At 41.9% G+C, this 13,236-nt stretch overlaps 1 protein-coding gene across 2 annotated transcripts in view; it reads right to left on the bottom strand.

The window, feature by feature from the left end:
- LARP4B (La ribonucleoprotein 4B) overlaps positions 1-13,236 on the bottom strand; it is an 83,996-nt gene that overhangs the window by 35,543 nt on the left and 35,217 nt on the right. The window lies entirely within an intron of this gene.

Here is a 13,236-nt window from a genome sequence, read left to right as displayed (position 1 = left end):
CTGCCCCCCCAAACTAACTCCAGTTCTACTGCCATGATTCTTGAGCAAAACCTAGCCAAACGATCTGCCTTTTCCCAGGCACCATAGGCCTTAACACCACTGTGCAGGGGCCAGAGCTTCCAAAGGGAGAGACAAGGTTCCAGGTCCCAGAAGCCCCCAGGTAGTGCCAGGCAGGAGCTCCAAACTGGGAGCAGCCTCACTGCATGACCCCAGAGATGCCGTCTCCAAGGTCAGGGGCACCATGATGAGCCAAGAAGGAAACATGTGGGTTAACAATCCTAAAAAAGAACAAATTCACCCTAGTTGGGGCGATTAAAGTTTGTAGTGAAAAACGAAATGATTTCTGAAATTTGAGTGTAGAGACTGATGTGGATTAAAACTACAAAATATACTCTGTTCATACCTAGGAGGCGCGGGCAATAAACTTCATGCCCACAAAACCAGGCACCTAAGTGAGGGCCTATCTGGAGTCCTTTTAAGTAAAGTACTGGATAGGGCAAAGAATAGGGTCCCCCTTCTCCTTCAAGAATATCATTCTCAAGAAGCACTTACTCTTCAGGCTACTTCCAGCTCATTTCTGGTCTCTGCTTCTGCACATCCACCCATCTCTCCAACAAATACTTCTGAAATTCTCACTAAGTGCCCGGTACAGCACGAGGCGATCAGAGTATCATGGGGAACAGGCAGAAACGACGGCTGCCTTGAGCACAGCAACGCAGAAGACGCTCCGCACCTCACAGACACCACTGCCCTTCTCAGCAGTTACACCTTTTCAATCTGTTCTCTCTTTTTTTAACTCACATCTTTATTTTCTTTCCTATTCTAATACTCGCGTAAATCACCTTTTCTGGTTAGACCCAGTCTTGTTCTACCACATAACACACATCAAGTTTCCCACCCACGGAACATACTCCCCTGACCTCGTGGACATGCTATACATTCTCTAAATTCCTAACACCAACCCACACTGGTCTTTTCCATTTTTAGCACCATCTGCAGTTGGCTACACTGCATCACTGACACACATTTTTTAGCTCACTAACACACACACACAGAGAGACACACACACACATGGTCCTGGGAGCGCCCTGCCTGCAAGCAGCATCCCAGGGCCGTGTGCTCCTCCCCCTCTGCTTGCACCGCAAGGACATGTCCTGTCCTCTCTGCGGCCCAAGGGTTCCTGGACGTCCACCCTGGGCACACTTCACGGCTGACACCTGGCAGTCCTGAGCTCAGCATGGAGCTGCCTGAGAAACATGCAGAAGGAATGAATGTTTAATAACGTAATAACAGAAAATTCTACTTTCCACTATTTGACAACTTGTGCAAGGTTTTATGCCACAGCTGAATGGAACCCTATCTGTACACAATTTACTACTTCTAAAGCAGTAAATCAAGTATCAGGGACTTACCAGTTTTGAGCAGTTAACCAGTATTCAAGAGGTACTCTGAGGTGTGACACGGGATGCAAGAACAGAGACATGATTAAGGGGGAACGACATGACAGCTAGCACGAGGGCCTGCTGGGTGACAGGCGCACACCACGCATGTACCTGCGTTTAATCCTAACACCCTAGGAGGCAGTGGTCATCACACCCCATTTCACAAGGAAGAAAACCAAGGCAGAGAAAGGTTAAGTAACTTACCAACAAAAATTATGGTAATTAGAAAACTGTGTTCTAATATCAGGAAAAACAAAACATTTATCAAGAGTTCATTAACTTCATGTAACTCACATGAGAAACAACTTGTACTAAAAATATTTCTTTAAAAATGTAGCTACTCTCTTGCAGTCTTAGGGACCTCCAACTGATTATCAACAACGCAAGTTTCATTTGCACAGCTTTCTAAGCCTTATTTTTCCACTGAAAAAATCACGGCTAAGCAATGGTTATTAGAACCAGCAGTGAGCTGAACTTAATGGCCACATGCTGAAGCCATTCTATACAAATGACCAATGTTACTCTTTGAAGAGTACAGTATCCCCAAATTCTTGACACTCCAAAGAAACTTTCTAACCCTCTAAATGCTACGCTCCATTAACAAAAATAAATAACCTACCAACTCATAAACTTACATTTTCTGGCCAGGAAACAGAATGGTCCCACTGACAAGTTACTGAGTAGGAACTAGAGTAACTAACACCAGAGGAAGGGAAAGGCACATGGAGAACATAAAATAGGTGAGATAATGGAGGAAAAGAAGCACTCGTTTTCTATTTTAAGTTAGCATGGACTATTCCTGGATTTGCCACTAAGTTTAGTAAGGCTTTACAGTCATGAGATCTGTAACTCTGGCTTTTTATTTGTAAAATGGAATAACAGTGGCTACTTAATTTAAGACTAGTTTAAAAAGATGTCTGTACAAGCACTTTGAGAACTGGAGTTCTGAAAAAAGAGCACTCTCATTAAATGTAGTCTGTCAAATCAGAATACTGTTGGGCACATCTCACAATTGAAAAGCTAATTCAGAACAGTGCACACGTACCTCACCCATGTGTGTAAGAGCAGGACCCATGTGCACTCTACTTGAGGTACAGGCGCGGACTCTCACAGCCAGGTGTCAACCACATCCGCTGATGGAAATGATTAGGTAGTGTTTTGCCTCCATAACTACTTAAGGAACAAAACTGATTAACTTGAATGTAACTGTTTCTGGTAAAACTCCCAAATGTGGGCACGGAAAGGAAAGAAAGGAGGTTAATGGATAAATTACAGGATTTAATTTCTACTTGTTTATCTCCATATAATAGGCATAACACTGGAGCCACATCTATCTCCTTACTATTACCATTTTTCTTGCCTAATGCAACAAAAATCACTAAAAATAAACTACTGATTGAATGAATGAGATTTTGCTATTACAAGTATGCAGGTCCAAAGGACAGCTTTAAGAGCAAGACTAACTTCCTGTTTGTTGAATGTTTCATTTATTACAGAAATTCTAGGAAGATGCTCAAACTAGCTGCCCGTTGCAGGATCATTTGCGAAGGTTCTTCCAAACCACTGGGACCTGAGCACTGAGGTCCAAAAAGCTCTGCGGTGCTTCTGACTAAAAGAAGACAGAACCAAGATTTTGGAGCCAGTTAAAAGCATCAAGTTCTACCTCCCTTAGATGGTTACCATACAAAAACAGTGGAAAGCACAGATTTTAATGCCGCTATATTCTGCAACTGTAAACTTCTTAGAAGTGACTTGAAACACCCAATGGGCCAAAAGTTTGTTCCGCTCCCACAAGGGGCCGGTGGTGAGGACAGGATGGATGAAGACTGAGGGGAGCAGCCTCTGGGGACACATGCATCTGATGACCAGCATGCAGGGGTTAGTGCTAACGAGAGTTGACACGTAGATTCTGGCTTAAATATACTAACCAGTGAACCAAATTCATGTTCTTCAGTTTGGAAATGGTTAAATTGATGTTATACTAACTTATAGCTTTACAATAACATTCAAACGACTGCCAATTGTTTAGAATAAATCTTTGTTAATCTGAGTTAAAAGCAATCAAAATGAAAGATTAGCACATCACTGCACAATAATAAGAACTGGTACAGCATACTTACTAACTGTCCACCTCTCTCTTGCCATCCCCAAATAACACCATCTTCTGCCACTGGTAGCTGATAAGGGGGCTTTTCCATCCAAAACAAAGAGATCTCTAGGTCCTGTGGCTTACTGTGCAGGGCCTCACTAAATATCTGCTCTTCTAATGTGTCTTTCGCAGCTGTATTAGTCCACGGGCAGCCCACTTGATATCCACAACCATCTGCCAGCCCTTCAGAAAACATCTGTCTTGCCAACTCTGCCATTGGGTAACAGGAAAGTTCATTCAAAAACTGGGAGTACAGTTCCTCTGGGAAGCTCTGCAAATCCCCCTTTGAGGGCTTTTCAGATATGAGTGGTAGAACAGTGTCCTTGCAACCTGGTACTGCTACTTCCTTGCTGTCACCTGGGATGATGGGAATCACCTGTGGACCATCGAGAGGAGCAGCTGAGTATCCGTCCACTTCGGCAGGGTCAACACCAGCCAAGCAGGAGCACCCCCCACGAGCGCCCCCTAACTCCATTCTTCCAAAGATCACCTTTGAACTTCCCACCAAACCCACTTCCCCATGTAACCCAGGTCCCTGAACAGTGGGCCTGGCACCCCTTTGTCTGAAACGGCGTGCATGACTACTTGTCCCGCGCAGACCCACACAGCTGATGATGCCGGGACCACTGCCGCCTTCCTTCAGACAAAACGTCTCCTCCTCTTCTCCACCAAGCAGCTCTGGTTTTCCCACCCCCAATGCACGTCCACCGGAGGCATCAGAAACTTCTTCAGTTGATTCGGAGAAAACCTGCTTCAGTCGTGGGCTCCCACCATTGTCCACAGAGTTCATCTGCACTACTTCTGACTCCCACGCACCTGGACTCGAACTCTGGTTTAAAGCTGGCACAAGGCTAAGATCTTCATATCTGTCATCATTCACTCTAGAAGTTTCATCATTTTTTTCTACTTGATTTGTAACAAAGTCAGGGTTTTTTGCTACACTAGAACTAACACAAGCCAGCACATCCTGACTGCGCACCGCCTTGCATTTTTGTGCATTTGTTTCCCAGTCAAAGGCTGTTTTAGGGTCTGACTGGACACTTCCTATGTCAATTTTACTGGTTTCTCTGTGACTGGCTCTCAGTGATTCTCGTTCAGCACTTTCTAGTCTGTGAGGGTGACTCTCTGAGCTCTTCACACACGTTTCATCCTCTGTTTCACTTTCCTCTTCAGCGCAGGTGAAAATACACGCAGAGGAAATGAAGTCACTCTTGAGCCACCTGTAGCCATAGAGAGACGCGCCGTTTCGGGGCACTTCCTGTGAGTTTCGGAACACTCCCTCCACGTCTGCTGCCTGCACTGCACACGTTACATCACCGATCTGGGCCTTGCTGGCCCTAATGTCTGCACTCAGATGTACCTGACAGGCAGCTCTCCATTCAAAAGCCCTCGAACCACAACCCTCATCTTCAAAAATGCTAATTTCATCCTCATGTTGATAAGATGAACTATTTTGAGACTGCAAAGACAATTCTGCTTTGTCTGCAAGCTGGCTGCTTCCCACTTCCAAGCTGCAGTCACCCTGGTGCTGCTCCTCAAGCATCACTGGCCCCAGGAGGAGCTCAGTGCCCAGATCACCACAACTGTTAGGGGCTGATTCTTGGAAATTTGCATGAATAGGAAGACACTCATTTCCAAAGCTCAGTGAAGTGATATATCTTTCTGAACTTAAATTGATTCTATCTAGACTTATGGAAAGGAGACTGTCTGATCTGCTAACATCTAAACTGGAATAATCATTGTCTTTTAGTGGTTTTATAGAGTTATTTTCTCCTTCCTTTTCAGAGTTTAAACTCTGATCTACAGTAGCTGTTATAGCACCAGAATCACCGTTTCTTTCAACTTTTGAAGTGCCATTAATTAAATTAACATGCGAATCAGCCACCTGACCTCCCGGTCCTGAACTGCAGCGCTCTCTCCCTTCTGGGACAGTGCACACACACAGTAGCGAGTCAATGTCTGTGCTGATATTTAATGTGGGAAGTGTGCCAACATTATGTAATGCACTCCTTTCTGTGTAATCTTCAGGAAACCTGGTGGAAGTCTTTGCCTGCAGGTCACCAATGTTTACTTTACAGGGTGGGTCACCATCACTCAAAAGTTCAGAAATAGGTTCAGTTTTCTCGTTAAAAGCTTCCTTCCTTTCCCCGGGGAGTTGCCTGCCCTGTGGGGATGGCTCTGCCCGTGGTGCCTCTGACTCCCCTGGCCCTTGGGCAGCATTGTCTGGTGGCCAGGCCCCTCCGCAGAACCCCTTGGAGGTGACAGCTGGACGACTCTCTGGAGCCTCAGCTGTTCCACGCACATGAGCACACAGCTCATCTCCAACGTCCGGGCCGTTAGGGTCAATAACACAAATACTGTAAAACCCGCTCTCGCGTGAGTTCCTACATCGTTTGTGGTCACCACAAATAGGATCTCCACCCTCCCTCTCCCCACGATTCAGACCTGCAGAGTTAGCAGCGCTGCCAATCTGAACAGTTACCGCTACCTCATTCTCTACTGCAGAGCTTTCCCAGGTGGCTGGGCAACAGCAGGGAGGGTGACTGCCAAGGCCCCGGTCGGAGGGCGCCGGGGCACGTGAGCGGGGTCCCTCGCCCTCAGGGAGGCCCCCGCTCAGAGGGGCGCAGGCACCTTCACCACCCCACCCGACAGCAGTGACGTCGGGGTTCTCGTCAGCCTCACCCACGCTTTCAGACCCAGTTAAGAACCCAGACATGGGAGAGAAGACCAAGTTAAGTGGCCGCCCTGGCGTTGTACCCTGTCTGTGCACCGGCCTCACAAAAACCCCGGCCCACACACCGGCCCTGCGTCCCACGCTGTGAAGTTCCTCACCTCCAAAAGTACCGAATAATGAAGATAAAGTTTTACTTATCTTGTTCTCCGGTTCCTTCTCCTCCACAGATTTTTCTAACAGGACAGTTTTTTCACTGTCATTGTCACTACTTAATTCTTTACTGAAGCAACAACCCATGTTCGAAAGTTCAAAAGCTCACATAACAATGCTTGTCGCTTTCTGAGCCTCCGCAAGTGCATCTCCCACTAACTTTCTATAGTTTCTGATGAGACGCCGACACCCAGATCCCCAAAATAACCCTCGCACAGCAGTCACATGTCCCCGCCACTCAAGTCCAAAATCCTAATCACAACAGACCCTGTCCAACAGCCATTCTATTCCACATTAAAACCCAAACAGCACACGGAATCCAAAGACTGAGAACACAACAAAAAGATTTTTGTATTATTTTTCTTATTCTCATAAACTCAATAAAAAAATAACTAAAATTATTATCCCAGACAGAAGAAGGAATTTCAGACTTTTGCTTTTTCTACAGTGTTTCAGCATTCTCTGAATTATATTTCATGGAATGGTGGCAACCAAAGGAGTTAACGTGTATATTCCCCAAAGGGAAACAAGTGTAAAAATTTGTTTTTTAAAATTCTTAGGTACTTATAGTTGAATCTAATTTTCTGCCTTTGAGAAATAAAGTCTGTGAGTGTTTGGGAATGATTGTGCTAGGCATGAAACTGGAATGGTGTCTGTTAGAGATGCATGTTGAAATGTTTATGGCAAATGGCACGCTGTTAAATCACACCTGGCCTGAAAATAAAGAAGTAAATACATACAGACATAACACTTTTTAAAACTGTGTGTGCAGAGGGGAGGAAAAAACAAAATAAAAGCAAAATGTGAGGGTGGGAACTGTTCAAGTCAGAATGGGCACACTGAGGTTCATTTTATTACTCTACTTCTGCAAATGTCTGAAAGTTCTAGTTAAGAAAACAGAAAGAGCAAGAGAAAAAGAGAAAGAAAGAAAATCTACACCTGCCAGTCCAATACAGGAATCCCCTTGAAAGCTCCCAAATGAAGCCCTTCTTCGAGCAGTAGGAGCACCGCCACCCCGCACCCTGTGGTCCAGGACCACTGACACATACAATGGGTCCGAACCTTCTTCAACATCTGTAAGCTTTGTTCTCAGTATAAGAGATTCTTTTTCTTATTATGATTCAGATGTGTTATTCTGAAAACAAAATAGTTCTGTTAACTCCTCTGCGAGGAGATTTTTCTACTTTAATCTACAAGTTATGGCTGGTGTACTACTAACATTTTATAAAATGCTGATATCTTTGATGAAAAAAGTTTAGGAGTTCTACTTAAACATGAAGATAACAGGGACACTTCTAAATGTACATAAACTCAAGTACTGAAACCACAGCAGATGATGGTGATGATGATGATGATAATGGTAGCACTTATGTGCTACAAGAATCTAAGTACACAAATATTTTCATTTTGTCACACATTTATTTGAATTCACACTCCCAACAACCTGGGGTAGACGTATTAACCCCATTCTACCGATAAGGAGGGCTGTCTCTATCACTATAGAGTTAAGTATCCCTACAAAAAAGGATTCTTCACCCAGGATGACACAAACCCTTCACATCTGTGACATGGAGTTAAATGGAGCAGGAGTTACAGGGGCAAATTCATAAGCTTATCTGCCTAGGTGTGTGTCGGTTAGCTTTTACCATGTGTGTAAGCTTTGGCAAATTATTAGGTCTCTTTTTCTCCGTCTTCTCACTTGTAAAATAAGGCCAATACCAATACCTACTTTAAAGAGTCATTGTGATGCTATTAAGTAAAATACTTAGAATCAAACCCCAACATCACTTCAAACTCCTCATAATCTGACCCCAGCCCACCTCTATAATTGCCTCTCATTCTAAGATGCCATCCTCCTCAGCTCCTCTATTTCATCTAAAAAAAACCCAACTGGGAACTCCCTGGTGGTCCAGTGGTTAGGACTCGGTGCTTTCACTGCTGAGGGCCTGGGTTCAATCCCTGGTTGGGGAACTAAGATATGTTAGTTTGGCAAGCCTCGCAGCACAGCCAAAAAATAAAATAAAAAATAAATAAATAAATAAATAAATAACCCCCAACTGAATAACCCTGGCATATCCTATCTTTGCTCAAACCGTTTATCAGGTCTCCTCCCCCCAATTTCCAAATCTCACCATCCTTTATAAGGCCACCCCTCTCAATTTAGCAAAACGACTCTCTCCTATCCCCACACGCTGCCCACTCTTCATGTCTCTGGGAAAGCATCCTAATAGCAAGTCAGTGTCTGCACCATCAACTCAAAGTGGGGGAATCTACAGGCACTCTAAAAGAAAAGATGCAAACACAAAATTTTAAAGATATGTCCATGTTTGCATGTAACTTTAAGAGTGCAGTGGTGCTATGTGACAACACTTAAATTAACCTAATTTACTGAGAAAAGAACTGGATCTAAAACATCATAAATTCATTCAAGCCCAGTGAAGGCCAGGTGACACCAAGGTGCACCACAGAAACAGATCAACAAAAGCAGTAAGAAGTTATTCACTCGAAATTCTGCAGTTTAGGTTGTGGTAAACTCAAAGAAATTCTGGGTAACTAGTACCACAAGTACTTGGTGAAGGAGCTTTTAGTTTCAGCAAAACATCACCTGCCAGACTAAATGAAAGTCATTAATCTGCATTTTATAGGTTTGAGCAATCAAGTTTTATATTTGTATAAGAATTCTTATTACATGCAATAAGAATTTATCAGTAGTTCAATGTTATTAAAAAGACAATTTAAATCAAAGACAACCTGGAAAAAGTTCTCACATAAAAGGTTATGAGAAAATGTGGGGAAGGGGAGTAAGAAAATGCAGATCTTTTAGAATGTGTTTGAGCTTGTATGACTACCAGTCTAAAGCAAGTAGATATAGTTATGGGTTAACATACTTGAAAACCAGGGTAACCACAAATCAGAAACATACAACAGATTCACAAAAACCAAAAAGAAAGGAACTCGAGCATCATACAAAAGAAAACCAACAAACCACAAAAGGAAAAAGAAGAAATACAAAATTAACTGGAAAACAAGATTTAAAATGGCAATAAATAAATACTAATCAATAATTACTTTAAATGTCAATGGACTAAATGTTTAAATCAAAAGAAAGAGTGGCAGATCGAATAATAAAATAAGGACCTACAATATGCTGCCTACAGGAGACCACTTTAGGGCAAAAGTCACATATGCACTGGAAGTGAGGAGACAGAAAAAGACATTTCATGCAAATGGAAATGACAAGGAAGTGGGGGTAGCAATACTCATATCAGACAAAATAGGCTTTAAAACAAAAGCCATAAAGAAAGACAAAGCGGGACACTATATAATGATAAAACCATCAACAGAAGGAGTGGATATCATACTTGTTAACAGATATGCACCCAATATAGGAGCACATAAATACATTAAAATACAACAGACATAAAGGGAAAATTCAATGGGAATATAATAATAGTAGACTTTAACAATCCACTGACATCAATGGATAGATCTTCCAGATAGAAAATAAATAAGGCAATGAAGATTCTGAGTGACACATCAGAATAGTTAGATTTAGTTGATATTTCCAGGACATAGCATCCAAAAAAACCCCAGAATACACATTCTTTTTAAGTGTGCATAGAACATTCTCTAGGGTACAAAACAAACCTCAACAAATTTAACAGTATAGAAATTACTTCAAGCATCTTTGCTGATCACAACGGCATGAAACTAGAAATTAACCACAGAAAGAGAAACAAGAAAAAACCGATTACAGGGAGACTAAACAACATGCTACTAAGAAACCAATGGGTCAACAATGAAATCAAAGAGAAAATTAAAAAAATACCTCGAGACAAATGACAATGAAAACACAACCATACAAAATCTATGGGATGCAGAAAAAGCAGTTCTAAGAGGGAAGTTCATAGCGATACAGGACTTCCTCAAAAAAAAAAAAACAAGAAAAATATCAAATAAACAACCTAACCTACCACCTAAAGAATTAGAAAAAGAACAAACAGAACCTAATGCTGGCAGGAGGGAGGAAATAGAGAGTAAGAAAAAAAAAAAAAAACAGAAAAAAATCAATAAAACCAAGAGCTGGTTTTTTGAAAGGATAAACAAAAGCAACAAACCTCTGGCCAAGCTCACCAAGAAGAAAAGAGAAGGGATCCAAATAAACAAAATAAGAAATGAAAGAGGAGAAACAACAAGCAACACCACAGATTTTTATGGTATTTTAACAAAATACCATAAGAAAATATTATGAACAGTTATACGCCAACAAAATGGACAACTCAGAAGAAATGGACAAGTTTCTAGAAACATACAGCCCACCAAAACTGAATCAAGAAGAAACATAATTTGAACAGACCAATCACTAGATGTGAAATAGAATCTGTAAAAAAAAAAAAAAAAAAATTCCCTGCAAACAAAAGTCCAGGACTGGATGGCTTCTCTGGGGAATTCTACCAAACGTACAAAGAAGAACTTATATCTATACTTCTCAAACTCTTCCAAAAGACTGAAAAGAAACACTCCCAAAGTCATTTTATGAAGCCACCATCACCCTGATAATAAAACCAAACAACAACCATACCAAAAAAGAAAATTACAGGCCAACATCTTTGATACATAAAGATGCAAAAATCCTCAACAAGATATTAGCAAACCAAATCCAACAGCACATAAAAAGGATTACACACCATGATCAAGTTGAATTCATTCCAAGGTCACATGGATGGTTCAACATATACAAATCAATCAATGTGATACACCACATCAACAAAAGACAAAAACCACATGATCATCTCAATAGATGCAGGAAAAGCATTGATAAAATTCAACATCCACTTGTGATAAAAACTCTTCCCAAAGCGGGTACAGAAGGAACATATCTCAACATAATAAAAGCCACTTATGACAAACCCATAGCCAACATAACACTAAACGATGAAAAGCTGAAAGTGGGACTTCCCTTGTGGCACAGTGGTTAGGAATCCACCTGCCAATGCAGGGGACATGGGTTTGAGCCCTGGGCTGGGAAGATCCCACATGCTGCAGAGCAACTAAGCCTGTGTGCCACAACTACTGAGCCTGCGCTCTACAGAGCCCAGGAGCCACAACTACTGAGCCCACGTGCCTAGAGCCCATGCTCCACAACAAGAGAAGCCATGGCAATGAGAAGCCCGTGAACCGCAACGAAGAGTAGCCCCAGCTCACAACTAGAGAAAGCCCGCGTAGCAATGAAGACCCAACGCAGCCAAAAATAAATAAATAAATAAAAAAAAAGAAAGAAAAGCTGAAAGCCTTCCCATTAAATTCTCAAACAAGCCAAGGATGCCCACTATCACCACTTCTATTCTAGTATTGGAAATCCTCACCATAGCAATTAGGCAAAAAAAAATAAAAAGTATCCAAATCAGAAGGGAAGAGGTAAAGTTGTCATTATATGCAGATGACATGATACTCTATATAGAAAACCCTAAAGACTCCACACAAAAACTATTAGAAGTGATCAATGAATTTAGCAAGGTAGCAGGATACAAGATTAATATACAGAAATCTGTTGCATTACTTCACACTAACAATGAAATATCAGAAACAGAAAGTAAAAAAGCAATCCCATTTAAAACTGCATCCAAAAAAAAAAAGAAAAAGAAAAAAACCTAGGAATAAACCTAAACAAGGAGGTGAAAGATTTATACACTGAGAACTATAAAACATTGATAAAGGAAATAAAAAATGATTCAAGGAAAAGGAAAGATATGCCATGCTCTTGGATTGGAAGAATTAATATAGTTAAAATGGCCATACTAACCAAAGCAATCTACAGATTTAATGTGATCCCTATTGAATTACCCATGACATTTTTCACAGAACTAGAACAAATAATCCTAAAATCTATGGGGAACCATGAATAACCCAGAATTGCCAAAGCAATCTGAGGAAAAAGTACAAAGCTGTAGGCATAACCCTTCCAGACTTCACACAATACTACAAAGCTACAGTAATCAAAACAGCATACTATTGGCACAAAAACAGACGTACAGATCAATGTAACAGAACAGAGAGCCCAGAAATAAACCCACACCTATGGACAATTAATCTTCAACAAAGGAGGCAAGAATATACAATGGAGAAAAGACAGTCTCTTCAACAAGTAGTGTTGGGAAAGCTGGACAGCCACACCTAAATTAATGAAGGTAGAACACTCCCTCACACCATACACACAAAAAAACTCAAAACGGCTTAAAGACTTAAATGTAAAACATGACAACATAAAACTCCCAGAAGAGAACATAAGCAAAATATTCTCTGACATCAATCATAACAGTTTTCTTAGGTTGGTCTTCCAAGGCAAAAGAAATAAAAGCAGGGGGCTTCCCTGGTGGCACAGTGGTTAAGAATCCGCCTGCCAATGCAGGGCACACGAGTTTGAGCCCTGGTCCGGGAAGATCCCACATGCCACAGAGCAACTAAGCCTGTGCGCCCCAACTACTGAGCCTGCGCTCTAGAGCCCGCAAGCCACAACTACTGAGCCTGCGTGCTACAACTACTGAAGCCTGCGCGCCTAGAGCCCGTGCTCTGCAACAAGAGCAGCCCCCGCAATGAGAAGCCCGCGCACTGCAACAAAGAGTATCCCCCGCTCGCCGCAACTAGAGAAAGCCCGCATGCAGCAACGAAGACCCAACACAGCCAAAAATAAAATAAATAAATAAATTTAAAAAATTAAAAAAAAAAAAGAAATAAAAGCAAAAACAAACAAATGGGACCTA

The sequence above is a fragment of the Balaenoptera ricei genome, chromosome 2 (genome assembly GCF_028023285.1).
Source record: "Balaenoptera ricei isolate mBalRic1 chromosome 2, mBalRic1.hap2, whole genome shotgun sequence".
In the NCBI taxonomy this organism is placed as follows: Eukaryota; Metazoa; Chordata; class Mammalia; order Artiodactyla; family Balaenopteridae; genus Balaenoptera; species Balaenoptera ricei.
This window is presented reverse-complemented; position numbering and strand designations above follow the sequence as displayed.